The sequence below is a fragment of the Glandiceps talaboti genome, chromosome 21 (assembly GCF_964340395.1).
Source record: "Glandiceps talaboti chromosome 21, keGlaTala1.1, whole genome shotgun sequence".
NCBI lineage: Eukaryota > Metazoa > Hemichordata > Enteropneusta > Spengelidae > Glandiceps > Glandiceps talaboti.
The window spans coordinates 12,791,418-12,807,652 of NC_135569.1; positions in this window are offsets into that span (position 1 = coordinate 12,791,418).

The window sequence follows — 16,235 nt, forward strand, 5'->3', positions numbered from 1 at the left end:
GAAGATCAGAATACCATTGGTCTCATGGTTGACTGCAAGGCCTTGCAACCCTCCTGTGTCTGTGGAACCATGACTAGATTATTTGTGGTTACAAATTTATGCGACAGTAATAACAATAACAAAAGTTCATTAATTACTGGTCTGACACAATAATTACATTTCCATAATGAACCATTTACTGTATGAAAGGTATATGCAAATAGTTTTTTGAACATTTCTTGAAAACAATTAGTTTTCTAAAAAAAATACATCATCCTCTACAGCTTCTAATCATTTTATCTCTGATCATTTCATAAATTTCACTTTTTGAAAAGAATAATAAATTCAGACTTTTTTCGGAATTTGAAATTGCAATAATGTCAGTGATTTTCAGAAGAATGTGAACTTAGCTAAAATATGAAAATATTTAGGTTTTTACAGTTACAGAAAAGGTTACAATAAGTATGACAAAAAAATACTTTAAAAAGATAGGAAATCTCAGAGTTTATGCTGATTAGGATTAAACACTAGGTACTAAAACTAGTTGTTTGAACTATAGAAAAACTTAGTCCAGAATAAAAGTATGGTTTTTTTTATAAAGATTATCTATAAATTAATTATAATTACCATTTTAGGGATTTAATAAAGTATTATCTTATCTTATTTTAATCTTATCTTATAACACAAATATGTTGACCTGGATTGAAACATGCCCCTTTAACTCTATGATGGCTTTGTCACATTTCTGTGCTAACAACCGCTATTATAGTCTGAACCGTGGCTATAGATAGACTATAGTATAGATTTTCACCCCTCCCCCTCCCCCTCCCATTTTTGGGGGTTCCCAAACCTTAGCAAAACACTGTAGCCACTGTGCTACTATTTCAATATCTTCATGTTTAAACATCCAGAGCTTGAAATTAACAGTAGTCCCGTGTCCACAGACTAGCAATTCTTGTCATGGGGCTACCATAATTTGCAGCTGGTAGCCCACTTAGGCTACTACTGATTATGCATGGTTTCAAGGATGGAAGATTTACAAAAATTATTTTAATAACACACATACAAGTATTTCCAATAGAGATCTGTTTTTAGTTCAGGAATATGAGACTATTGGTCACCATCCTTGGGCTACCACTTTCTGAAATTGGTAACCCACTGTCATGGGACTACCAAGGAAAAGTTAATTTTGAGTCCGGAAATCCCACTTTAACTTGTCTAATGTATGCTCTGAGGGTATGATTAACACTAATGGCTTTAAACAAAGAGAGGAGAAAGAGGGTTGGGGGAAACCTTCAAATTTACCACATATTAAAATACATGCTTAAAGTGGAACTCCAAGGTCTGTACGTCTATAAAAACATCAACTTACTCCTTTCATACACAATTTTACAAGTAGGCATAACGCCGTCTATAGTTCTCCCTTATCACAAGTAGTTGTGACATGCCAACCTATCCACAAAGAATTCACCGACCCAATTGGTACAAATCATATATAGCCTCGCTGATTGGTTAGAAAGTTGCCTTTTGATCTGTTCTTTGTGTTTATCAATAGAAAAACAAGTACACTGTTGATGACTTCTTTTGTCAATTTAATATTATATATGTAATGTGTAAGGTCATTATAAAGCTTTCCCACAAGGCATAATTTATGGAGAAAAAATAACATAAATGAAGTAAATGCTAGCCCAAAGACTTGGCATTAACAACCATAATGTTGTTTTCATGTTCTATTCAGCAGAACAACATTATAAAGTATGGAAGTGAAGTTTGTGCTTAGCTTATGCCAGCCCAGAGACTTGGCGTTCACGATCATGATGTTGTTTCATGTTCTATTCAGCAGAGCAACATTATAAAGCATGAAAGTGAAGTTTGTGCTTAGCTTATGCCAGCCCAGAGACTTGGCGTTCACGATCATGATGTTGTTTCATGTTCTATTCAGCAGAACAACATTATAAAGAAGTGCTGCGCTAATCTTTATGCCAGCCCAGAGACTTGGCATTCACAATCATGATGTCGTTTCCACATCCTATTCAGACAAATAGTACACTATCACACTAGAAAATCAAGTTTTTTAGCTAAGTCAATTCTATCAATTGATGAATTTTTAGAACAACTATTATTATAATTATTGAATGGAGTACATCTTTTAAAAGTTACGCTAAAATTAGCTTAATATGAGAACAGTGTGATATGTGAGTGCAAGTGTGGCTTACTCGAGGTATTTGCACGAGAGCTTGCAGTGTTCTCTGCGGTCGTGCTTTCATGAATGTAGCTAGTGAAAGTGCAGCAGAAAACACTGCAAGCACGAGTGCAAATACCCCCTAAGTACTCACACTGGAACTAAGGTGGCATGGGGTTCTGTTATTATTACATATGTTTACCAGAAACATATGTTTATCATAAAAATCACAAAAATAATACAGCGCGGTCATGCGATTTAGTGTGTAGAAAATGATTGTGTCCTCATTCGTGTATCATTTGCATGCAGGTATGCAATAATGTTTTCGGTATTGCACTGCAGTGAAATACCACTAGTAGTATGCACGCGCACCAGTGCAGGTAATCACTGATACATATGTAATAATAAACACACTTAAATTCCTACTTAATATGCAGGCAAAAAAACTTAAAAAGGTTAAAACAAAAATAAGAAATTATCACTGTACATCACTATTTGTGTTGAAACAATCTACCTGGGTCCTGTAGTCTTTGATCACATCCATTTTAGAAGAACTTTAGGTCTATCTACTTTCCAGAAGAATGTTGACAAGCACTCAATCCATGGACCTCAGCTAAACAGTACAAATGGGGTACTAACTATGTACAATAGACTTTCAGTTGTCAATATATTCCTTTTTAATGTTGCCTATTGTTTTCTCCACTGTTTTCATTCATGATTATGTACATTCAATGTAAACAGCAAATGAACTTTTAAATCAATTCTTTGTATCTAGACCACCCGATTTGAAAGTCAAATTTTGGTTTAAATAAGTTCATTCACCTCAACTAGGTTGTAACCCAGTCACCTCCTTGTGATTATGATATAGCCCAGAGACTTGGTTATGACAATGCTGTTGATCACCAACACAAACAAAGTGGTCAAGTTTGATAGTGAAATCGTAGGGCTACTATGTGATATAGTATTGTTGGATGTATGAAAGCTAAGTGAGAACAATGTTAGACTGTATGCCTCAACCTTGGCTAGCGCTTACCTGCCCCCCTCCCCAACTGTTTCAATCATGGAACCCCCCACCCCAACCTCCACCTTATTCACCTTATTGGCTGTTTCTAAATTTAACTTATCAACAAAATATTTACCACTTTTATCAGACTTTAAGGAGATATAGGAGAAGGCATTTTTTCTATTTTCAAACAAAAAATTAAAGTTACAGCCCTTAAATCACAATAATTGAAACATGCAAAGAATGCTTTCTAGGTAATGGTGATGAAAAAGGATGTCTGAGTGAGAAGTTTTGCACTATTTCAACACTAAGCGATATTTTTTCATACCAACAAACTTGTCTCACCTAGGGACTTGGTTATCCCGTTTGGCATACTGGCTCTACAGAGTTCTCAGTGATGAACAATATTGTCAAATCAGATAGCTAGTCACTGGCGATAGGCTTGCCCTGACAGAGTGCTGGCAAAACAACATTGATTGTCAAGCAAGCTAGATAGATAGCAAAGTCTCTGAGATATGTAAGCCTTGACAGAAATTCTTGCGAATGGCATTGCCAAGCCAGATAGCCAAGTCTCTAGGATATCTAAGGCTTGATCAGTGTGTCCTCTAATGATAGCCAAATTTTGTTGTGAGTCAAAATGAGAAAAACTATCATTTCTTGTGAGTCACCACACAGTAAGAGATAGGGGAACACCAAATTTTGGTGCATCATTAGAAATCATGTGCGTCAGTGGCACGTCATATTGGCTTACAGGGCACACTCGGCTTGATGGAATTCTTGTGAATGGCATTGCCAAGCCAGATGGTCAAGTTTCTGAGATATATATAGGTTTGACAAAGTTCTGGCAAACACACTGTCACTGACTGAATACTGTTAATGACTGCTATGTCAAAAGCAATCCTACCTGTCAATATTTGTACTGGTCCAGTACTGTGCTTTTAATTGTTACAGCCAACAAGCTCCTGGCACATGAAATTCACTGAAATTCCTTTCATGTGTTGTGTCTCCTGGCACTGTTATACCTTCCATCAAGTTTAAAGTGTTGTGACTTGTGTCACCTAGCACTGTTATTTACCACCAGTCAAGTTTACCCAGACCTTAATGTATCGTGTCATCTGGCTCTGTTATACCTTCAATCAAGTTTTCAGTGAAGTATGCACAACCTGTTGATACTTAAATTGGCTGCTAATTAAAAGTCTTAAAGTGACCTCTGAGACGTACCTTGAATTACAAACACTCTTGAAAACTTGGAGACTGAGTATAACTGTTTAAGGGATTCCCCAGAGGAAATCTTAATTCACCGATTTTAGAATAACAATCATATTAAAAAGGGGTGAGGATAATTGTCTTCATTTGATTATCCCTTCCAGCTAAAAGGATCTCCATAAAGTTGAATGACCAGCTTTCTGCTCCTAGTGAGTGCAAACATTACGTACTAGTACGGTACTACACATGCCTAGCTCCGAATCTGAATCTCACTCTTTTCAAATCAAATTAATTTAGATTGCCTGTACATTTTTTTTCTTCTTTTTTTAATATTTTAATCCCTGCTATTCAACTGTGGGCTTTGCGTTGTTTTGATTTCATTGAGCCCTAAAAGGATACTAGTAAATGAACTTATCTATGCATGGTATTTTTTTTTGAGATTTAGTAAATTGACCGGCTATGCTGGTGGAGAGAATGTGCCTGCAGGGCTGGGTCTAGAAGCCAAAGTATTTGTTAAAAGCAATGTCAACACTGTTTATACTGTCAGGTATTTGGGTTTAGAGAAGATATTCAAATTGAATTGAACCTAGCAATATAGAATGGCCCTCCGTAAGACTGTTAGCACTGAGTCACTCACATACTCCTCGTCACCTGGATATGTATGGTAGCCCAGGGACTTATGGTCTCACTATCTCAAGCTAGTCTAGTACTATCTGTGGCATTGAATCTCAAGATCTCCCTTTACAGGGTGAAGAGTTGATATTTGATATGACATCTTAAGCCTATCTTTCAAAGCATTTGAATTGAAAGGTAGGTTTGAGATAGCGAGACCATGACAAATAAACCTCTGAGCTATATGTATGGTACTATGGTAGACAGTATGCCAAATAAAGTTGAATCTTACAAATTTTGAACATGCTTTTTTTTCTTCAACAATTTTTGACACTTTTTAAATATTCTGAAATCATTTTGAATGCTCAACTTTATCATATTTTAGAGCTCTCATACTTTCTATTTTATATATATATATATATATATATATTTTATATATATATGTCTATATATATATATATATAGACATATATTTGAGGGTTCAATATTTTCATATTTTGGGATTTAATAACTGGCAACTACAGAATGTATAAGTACCCCAACCTAGCTGTGATATCTCTCTAGATCTATATGTCTGTAATTTAGTGTAAGTATATCATTTATCGTTTCAATGTTGAACACACTGTACAATTATGAACCTGGGATTACTTACATCGGTATGTGCATGAATACTAGTGGTATTTTCACTGCAGTGAAATACAGGAAACATTATTGCATACCTGCATGCAAATTAAATGCAAATTAGAATGCAGTCATTCACTACACACCAAATCGCTGCATGATTTTTATGATAATAACAGAACCCCATGCCACATGAGTTCCAGTGTGGGTACTCAGGGGTATTTGCACTCATGCTTACAGTGTTTCCTGATGCACTTTCACTAGCTACACTCATGAAAGTATGGGCACAGAGAACACTGCAAGCAAATACCCGGAGTACGTACGCCACACTTGCACTCGCGCCTCACAGGGTACTTTCATACTACATGACTGTATCTCCTTGCCTCAGTTAATGAAATCACTACTACACTACTTTAGGTGAATTAACAATTGAGAATGATGATAAGAAGTGAAAAGCCTCGCTTAACTGAAGTGACTTTAAATTGACTACTAAGTATTTAACATTGATCTGATCCACTGGGAATAGTAAAGAGCATTTTAGAATATGTGCATAGCCATGATAGCAGTGTGTAATATAAAACACTAGTGTGGCAGTGTGTAATATACAACACTAGTGTCACACTATCAGCTATCATTCACTCTGAAAGTCTGATGATGATAGATAGTGATATGGCTGAACAACAACACATTTCTTACAGTGTAGAAAAGCTTATTTTAAATAGATTCACTTGTGCTATCCTAAATTTAGTCTTGCCTCTATACTATTGTTACAATTTACACCGTGGTTTAGTTAGAGACCACATTGGCATCCAGACAACATGTATATTAAATTTCATCCCATAGCCATTATGTTTTACATAAACTTGACCTGAAGAGGGTAAAATTACTGTTTATTTGTACCTCACACTAATAATTGATCCATTTCACATTAGGACTAGCATTTTTTTTATTCAAATACAGTATAGATCTTTGATAAAAGTGTTTTGATAGCACTGGCACTCTTAGGATTAACTGTTCAATACATTTTATATTACCTTTCAAAATCAAAAGAATACAGGAATGAAGTGAAAGTGGGAATGACATCAAGTCTTGGATGTTACCGGTAAAAATGAAGGAATAAAAATGTGATACTGATAGGTGTGAACTGGAAACAAAGGGAGTAAAAAAGGTGCCAAAACAATTTACTCTTTTACTTCTAGTCTAGTATACATATATTACGTATAGATCTTGTTGTTGTTGTTGTTGTTGTTGTTGTTGTTGTTGCTGTTGATTTTAATTTGTTTGTGTTTTTTAATTCTATATACATGAGTACAACTCATTCCCTTTCAAAATACTGTAACAGTTCACTTTTTTTATATTTTATGTCTATATCAACCTTTCGCTTACTTGTATTGCACCTATAAGTCCTAGATCACTTTCTTTGTTTTCGTCATCAAAAAATAATATAAATAAATACCTTCCAATCCCACATTTAGTTTTTCACAAAGTCATGTATCAAAACCTTCATGCAAACAACAATTTTCCTATTCATTATAGTAAAGTCAAAGAAAGAATAATGTATACAAAACAGAACAATTCAGATGCCACTTTTTTCTTTGTGTTTGGTGCAAAGTTTACCTTCACACTTAGTTTTTACATTCCTTCTAGTTGTATGTATATGATGAATCACAGGAAGTTGACAGTATGTTTAACAACTTCCTGGGTTGCTAGGCAAATCCCAAAATTATTGAGTCAAGCTGGATAGTTAGTCAATAGAAAAAAGTGATTAATTAGTCTATAAAGAGTGATAATTCTGATATGAAATGATGAATCATGATAAGAATCAAATTTCATCAATATACCCAGTCTGCATTGGATATGCATTTTGCTTCACTTCTCACTAACTTGTCTACACCGCAGCCTGTGTTTGGCTTCAATTCTCACTAACTTGTCTACACCGCAGCCTGTGTTTGGCTTCAATTCTCACTAACTTGTCTACATCCTGGTCTGTGTGATTTTGCTTCAATTCTAACTCATCTACATCGCGGTCTGTGATTTTGCTTCAATTCTCACTAACCGCTTGTAATACTTAGCGTAAGATTGATTAGCCTGGTTGGGATTGGGTTTGGCATTTGTTGTACTTATAATACCAGTCAATGTGTCCTCTATTATAAAGCCAATTTGACATGCAACAGATGCACACCATTACTAAAATTTGGTGTTCCCCTATATTTTACTATTTGGTGACTCACAAGAAATCCCAGTTTTTATCACTTTGACAAACAACAAAATTTGAGGGCACACTGATACAGGTGCTAGGAAAGCAAATGCCAAGTCCATAGCCTAGAGACTTGGTTATCTGGTTTGACAAAGTCATTCACCAGTATGCTATACCAGATAGCCAAGTCTCTGAGTTAACGTAAACTGGTCTCCTTTCTCTAATCTATGTTAAACTACTCTTTTTTTTTTAAATTTCACAAATTTTATAGGAATAATACCAGTATTCTCTTGGATGGCAACCGACCCATAAGCTTTTTCACGGCACACGTATGAAACTTGGAACCAGACCAAGTGTCCCAAGATGAAGTAGGTACCATACCATACCAACAAGTCTATTTAAACTGAAATGTCAACATCCATAAATTTACCATGCTGAACCAATATATCACACTTTTTATATGCCTAAATAAACACTTCTGAAAATCAACAATAATGACACAGATGTTAGCCATCATGTATACAGTAACACGTTTAAGCATAGACCCCGTTGGTGTAGGGTCTATGGTTTAAGTCATAGATATAGACTACACATTTCATAGAGCTTATGAGGATGTTACCCCAGAGACTAGTCCTGCTTGCAGACAGAATAAGTCAGGATTCAAGGAAGATGGCCAAGTCTCTGGTTTTACAAGAGGATGTGAACTTGACAATTGTATGAATCATTTTCTCTCCTATTTACATAACCTTTGACTTCAAATTATTATTATTATTATTATTGTTGTTGTTGTTACACCTTCAAAGAGATCTTAAGATCCAATGCCATGGAAAGCACAAGACTATTTTGTAGCCTGGAATTCATGCGGATTGGATTTTTCACATTCGTCTTATCATTGGACAGACGAATGTAAAAAATCCTATCTGCATGTATTCCAGGCTATAGACTTTTCTAACATAGGTTGAATGACTGTAATGCTTACAAAATGGTTAACTGCAACAAAAAGCTAGCAAAAATTAACATGCAATATTTCCAGAAGAGCGTCATTATCATACGATATACCAAGTACCAGCAATATAAAATGTCTGCAGAAAAGTAATAAATTGTCTGAAAATTAGCAACCCTAGCTAATCGACCCTGGATTTATACATATAACAAAGCACTTGTCAATTTAACAGTCAACATAATATGCATGTAATGTCACAAACATTCACAGGTTGCCACTACGGTAAATAAAATATCTTTCATTGCCTGGTGACCTGTGTTTTTGGTTGGGTCGGTTTCTCTTCAATCAAATTAACTGTGTGTCTTTAAGATTAAAACTAGTCACAGTGCTAACTGTTTGTTAGTCTAAGATACATAAACAATGAGATCAGATATTTTGGTAAAGGCCGTCCCTACAGCTAGCTAGCTATTAGTAACTTTGATATGTCACAAGAATCTTGTCAAGTACCTGATTTACAAGGTTTTCATCTGATAATGTCTGATAAAAATCAGAAATTGACTAAAAATCAATCAACTTTAAAAGGTTGGTGTCAAGATAAAATTTCAGGAAATAACTGCAGAGCCTTTCAAACTTTTAATACTAGTAGTTAGTTTGAAAGTGACTGAATGGACAAGTACTTCCATTTAAACAGATGTTGACAGGAATGGGAATGAGGAACAATTGGAAAACAAACAAGAACACAAAAATGTTAAACTAAGCCTGATACAGCAGAAAATGATAGGTAGACACACAGTACTATTACAAGTCTTACTTTAACTTATGAAGTTATGTTATCTTTTCTGAACAACAGTATTAAGTAAAGACAGGTTTTTTCTTACTTTTCAACATAAAATACATGGATCTCTCGCTTATAATTATACCCCCATGCCTGACCATGTAACAACAGGTACTCAGTTTTCAATGAGCACTGTTTACCAGGAGAGACAACATTTTCAATAGCTGTGTAATCATCTCTTGCATAACCCTAAAAGTCTCAAAATATACAGGGATAGAAAAACCCCGGGAGCAGTACCAGTGGCCAGCTCTGGTAGGTACCAGTGGCCAGCTCTGGTAGGTACCAGTGGTCAGCTCTGGTAGGTACCAGTTGTCAGCTCTGGTAGGGGTGTGTGGCCAGTGCTGGAAACCCAAGGCCCAATTTTAGAACAACTTTGACCAAAAATCAATACCCCATTTTAGACCATTACAGGTTTTTAACAGATGAAAGTTTAGACTCAAATACATTTTCCTTAGGAGGCAACATTAGGGGCAATTAATAGCAGTTATGATTTGGTAAAGGACAATGGACCATACTTTAGACCAATCAAAATTGAAAATAATGCAAAGTGGACCCCGTTTTAGACTCTCAGCTCGGAAAAAAAAAATATCGCACTTTGGACCAAAAACGCACCCCAAAGGAGGGCACATATATGTATACTCAAATAAGGGAAGTAGCACCCTGGGATAGAAACAATCCTGAAAGCAGACAACTATCTGTCTAAAATTAATCCCCCAACAGCTACCTTTTGCAAAATATCTAACAAAGGTGAAATTGTGGAAATTGTAACCAAAGAATGGGGAATTCTACAAGTAATGATAAACTAGGTATGGGAAAATAAACTCAAAAAGTTTAAAATAAATGAAAAATGTAATGGAAAACATGAAATGATATCATTCAAACTTGTTGCCACACAGACAACATTCTTTGAATACATGGTTCTACCAGCAAAAACACACTGAGAAGTGGTAAATATCACACTAGCTCACGAGAATTAATACAAATGTACTGATTAATAGTTCCTTGAAGTCAAAGTAAATGTTTTCCATACACTAGCCTTCACATAGTATAACATAAAACTTAAAAACCAAACAGTCAATTGTTTTTGAGTGTACACCTATCAGCATACTGTAAATGTGAAGTCCAAACATCGCCTATCTCGAGAGGTATGGTACAGCAAACAAAGGCTTCAAAACAATGTCTACTTGTCCAATGTAGCATACTCTGAAAGCTTAAACCTCAAGCTTAAAACTAACAAACATGACACGGAGAAACAATCATAGTAGGAAAAGTTCTGATACCGGAAAATCTACTAGAGTCTTACCTTTGCACATGTAAAGTCGTACTGTTCACTTGGTAGGCAGTTCAACAGGCTAGTGAGCTTACTGTGCAATCCCTGCTAAGTTTCTCTTAGGTATAAAAATTTCTGAGGTCAGGAGCACATGACATAGATCCCCCTTCTATTTATGGCACCACAGGAAATACTGAAGAGTTCACCGAAACAATGAAGACTTTCTTAAGTGACGCAACTGTCTACTATTTCACCAAGCTTCTCAGAAGTGTTGAGACAGTACACTTGGGGAAACCTTATATGTCATTCCTGTGTGCGTTATAAATTAACATAACAATGCATGATGTGTACAGCTTTCTGCCAGCTTGTTAATATTAATGATTGGGTCTTTCCATTTAATTACATAGGTAGGTGGGTGGGTAGATGGGTGGGTGGCCCGAGTGCTACCTGAAGTAGGTATTGTTCATGTCTAACTTTAGAGTGCTTTCTCATTCATCGTTGCAAGTCCACTTACAAATTTCAGTTTCACTTTGCGTGCTAACTTTGCATTTCTTACTTGTATAAAGTAATTACTACATCAACATTATGGTACCTATATATGAATGGCTGAAAGGTGTTTTAACAATTATATAAACTAGTCTTGTACATAATGTATTTGGGTCATTCAAGCTCAAACTATATCGGGTGGTCTTTCTCATTCTTTTGTCTCGAAATTTAAATGTTCATGTTTGTGTTTGTGTTTGAAGAATGTGTTTACAAAACAGGAACCAGTCCAACTATTGAGTACATGTACAAGGTGTTGATTGAATTAACACTTGGAGAAAACATTAAAGTTTGCAGATGAAGCAAATTCTAGTAGGAAAGTTTATTGATAAAAACTTTCAAGACTGTTTCGATCCCTCACATGGGCTCTTCACTTCAGGTATCTACACGATTCAGGACCATTATTGATATGACAGTACCACCAAGCAGAGTCTAAGTTCTACTACTAACCACACCACACCACTCTCAAGAGCATTGTAATTTGTAGGCTGGGTTAGCAATCTCAAATGATCATTCACAAGCAGCTTAATAGCTACAATAGTATACATCGGTTTTTGAATCTGCATGGCCATGGAGACCCCTTTTTTAACGTGGTCAAGAGCCGGCCGGTTAAAGAGATCTTCACTGAGATTCAAATACCAACACAATTCCTAGCCTATAGCTATACAACTTACAAGCAACTAAAATCTGCCACGCGTTGACTTGGAGCTAATTCAGAAAGAAATGTATGAGAAACGGAAACCTTCATAGTCCTGCTTGCAGACGTTACGAGTTTCTCACCTAACATGTCTAAGGTTTAAGATACAATATCAGAATTAAGTCCCGACTGACTCCTTAGATGCAAGCATGTACGTATGAAAACCTTTGAAACTTTGACCGGGTTGTACTGTACACTTTTCACACACTCTATCCGTTCTTATGTAGCTCAAATCTCGAGATAATCACGAGCTAATATACAGTACTGAATGACGATAATTCAACTTACGATATCAATCTAGTCTTGTTGCCAACATTGTTCTTGAACTGGTCATGAGCCTTACAAATACAAAGAAAGAATAGGCTGGCCGGCCGTGCCTTGTACGTCACCTATGTTCATATATACGCGCGGTCACTGAGAGTTCAGAATTTTCCAGCGTGTAAAATGTTATGGCAGGACCACAGAATGCATAAGGTACTTTCAAAAGGAAAACTATGTCGTGATTTTGTAGATTACGACCTACACGCCTTCGTTTTACCTCTGAGCACTCCATCTTTTTCATTCCATCTCACGTCTTTTGGGGAAAGTCCTGGCCTCGCTTTCGATCTTTAATTTGATTGGCTTAGAGAGAAGCAGACGACACTTTTTCAATTTCGTATGACATCGACACCGTGAGTTGGGTTTCTAAAATCTCCACACAATTCTACAATAAACTACGGTTATTATGCAGTAATACAGCAATTCAGTCAACAGGGAAATAGTATTCTGCATGCTGATAGGCAATTTGTCGTTGGAACTCGTAATTTTCAAATGGTGGAAGCTAAAAGCAAGCTTATCTAAGTTCCAAAGGTAGGTTAATCTATTTCAGTTGCAGAGTTTGTAGTTTCAAATATATTTCTCTTTTTCACATTCTTTTTTCAGTTAAAATTACGTGTTCCTTGCCAATTCCACGCAACAAAAACGACTAAATAAAATAAATGAGGGGGGGTCGCCGTGCCGCGAAGAGTACGTACTTAGCAGTTGTTGAAATTTAACGCCATTGTTTTCAGATCATGCGCGCGTTTAATCCTATCCACTCAGCTCAGGCTTCCTGAGCTGTCGCTAAAACTTAAAAGTCCGGCCGTGTACGAAGAAATTCGATTCATTGCTGTTGGCAAGTAAAATTTCCGTTTAACCATGACTAACTCAATTTGATTAACTCACAAATTAAACTTTTCTAGGTACAAGGTGTGATACTTGAGCTTCAAAACGACTTTAGGCTATACTTCAAGCGCAAGGAAGAATGGGCTGAACTAATAATGGGTGGACTTTACAGGCTGTGAGGGCGAGGGTGAGCTTTCAACTTTAATATTATTTACACGTAACTTTCTAAAAATATATAGAGTAATTTAAATTCACTGCAGTGCGCTTCTTCTTAAAAGTGGCCCGCCGAATAATAAAAATGTTCCAGGAACAGCTGATCCGGGGACTTTCTTCAGGGCCAGGAGCCCGTGTATACATGCGTGTTGCCTTGCAATTGCTCAGCATGTGAGGGCGTAGTCATATTGGTCTCGTTTCACGCCAGGCAATTTCTCAGACACGATCACATGATCACACGGATTAATAATATATCATTGTTATGACGTTTTAACAATTAAAACAATCAATTGTACTAAACGCTGACCCTTTTAATTCATTATGCTGTTGATATTGTTTTACTTCCAAGGCCTACATAATCAATATATTAAATATTATGAAACGGTATTGCTACAAATGAGTCTATAGAAAGGCCGTACATATAAATGAATACAATATATTCTGAAATGAAATAGAAAAACAACAATTACATTACATTTCATAACATATCGAACGGAAATAATTCGGCAGTTTTCAAAGGAGGCAGCTGCAACATGTAAGATGTATAACACATGTACAGAAACGGATTTAATAAAAGCATCCGTTTGGACGGTTTACGGCCTATAGAGACCATATAGACTGCCACGCGACTACTCCTCAATGGTATGATATCAGTACACGTTTGTTGTGGTTACACATATCACATTTCCTTTTCGCTTGAATTAACCGACATGGACTGTCTGAACAAAAAGTTTAATGTTAGGTGAATGTGTTTTTATTTGTTCCTGTTAGGGTGTTTAGATGAAACCTGAGTCACGTTCGCTTATCGTCAACAGTTGGCGCTTAATACAGGGGGATCAGCGAGAACAAATACAAAACAAAACAAAGAACATATGTTTTTTCCTAATTTCTCTCAAATTCATAGATCTTCTACATCAAGAATCAATGTTTAGAATGATAGATTTTCACATTCCACACTAAGAACAATACTACAATGCTGAATGAGACAGGGGTAAAGGCTTAAACGCAAGACTATTAAGAGATTTACAATTTTATTTTATTTTACTAATATTATAATAAGACTACTTTGTGAATCTCATTCGTCGTGGACATTATAAATTTTGAAACGTTTGTCATACCAACACCGGATTATCCGTTAGTGTTCGTTGCCCCTACTAGAAAAACTACAAGTGTATCTAGACGCCTGTATACACCCTAAACTATAACCAATAACCTTCACTAAACCTTGAACACTCCGGAAACATAAGAGTCTGACAAGCATGGTTTGAAATTAAACGCTTGGTTAGGGAAGTGATTAAAATCTTAGAAGAAGATCTAGAGTGTCTGTAAAATGTTTGAAGTTCAAGGAAAGTGAAGGATATAACTATAAAAGGTTGTGGTACGTATGCAAATCCATGCGGCGATTTCCTTTGAGGCGGAAAGCAATCGTAAAATATTTACATTCGATAAACGATAACTTCATATCGAACTGGCCAATCTTGTCTTTCATTTTTTTTCACTAGATTGGCATTTTACCATATAAATTAGTCAACATTTGGAAGTTTTTGTCCGTCTCGCTCTGTTTGAGTTAAAATGGTAACTTCTCACCACATAGAACTTGCCAAGCGTGAAGCCGAAACAGTATATTTGCCTAGGGTTCCAAACCCCATGTAATGTGTGTGCGCGAACATCATAGTAAGTAAAAGGACACCAGAGCAGATTCCAAATAATGAAACAAAATATATTGATTAAAATAAACAAGAAAAAAATAGTTTTTATATTTAAAAAAGTAGTCCATTTGAAGACCCTGTTAAAATACTTGGTGATAGTGAACTTCATGAATAGTATCCCCTCAAAAAATGTACCCTTATGAAAAAAAATAATATATACGATGTAACAAATAAAATAAAACAAGTCTGGAATCTACGCGGTTCTGGTTGATAATATGGAGAAACTTGTTGTATTAGAGTGGAGAAAAAAAAGGTGAGATACGTTTTAGAATGAGGTCGACTAAGCTTATAGATTCAATGCAAATAACATAAAGCTGAAATGTACATGGATCTTTACACGCCACCCCCACCCACTCCCCACACTCAAACAAACATAATCGTGTCATTTCTGGTGATTTTTTAGACAAATATCTTTGAAAAGTAGGATAAATGACAGAGAAGATTGTCAGTGTCACTCCGATGATCAAAATTGAACTATAGAATATAAATTAGTCTTCAACTACACTCCTCCTTACTGACAGACACACAATGTACTTCGTCATCACCAGAAATGGTCATTGCATTGTATTCTAATTCTTCTTCGCGTGACAGAGTTTTGAGTTGATGTCAAACGAAAGAGTCGTCTTGAATTCTTCAAGTTATCTATACAAACACATCAACGTCGAATGTTTGCTGATTAACCCAACCACTCTAGAGATCTACACGATAAAGGACTTTCACAATAGTTAGCGAGAACACTGGAATGTGAACTCCTTTCATATCAGAGACCTTGCACCTATGCATCAATGACATGTCACTAGACCATACCCATATCATCCATTGTCAGGTGCTCCAGTAATTGTGGTCGTACCACCCCAAAATATTCTGTGGTTGGTATACAAGCACAGGTAATTACATTAAAACTTCGACTTAACAACAATTTATTGCAGTCCGCAATGTCTTTGTTTGTAGTGAATGGCATTACACTCATCCCTCACAGAGGATGTAATGTTATCTTCGGGGCAAGTTGTAAGAATTGGAGATATACTGGGACGGTATGTCCTTCCAGAAAAAAAACGATGTACTTATAATTACGTACTTCT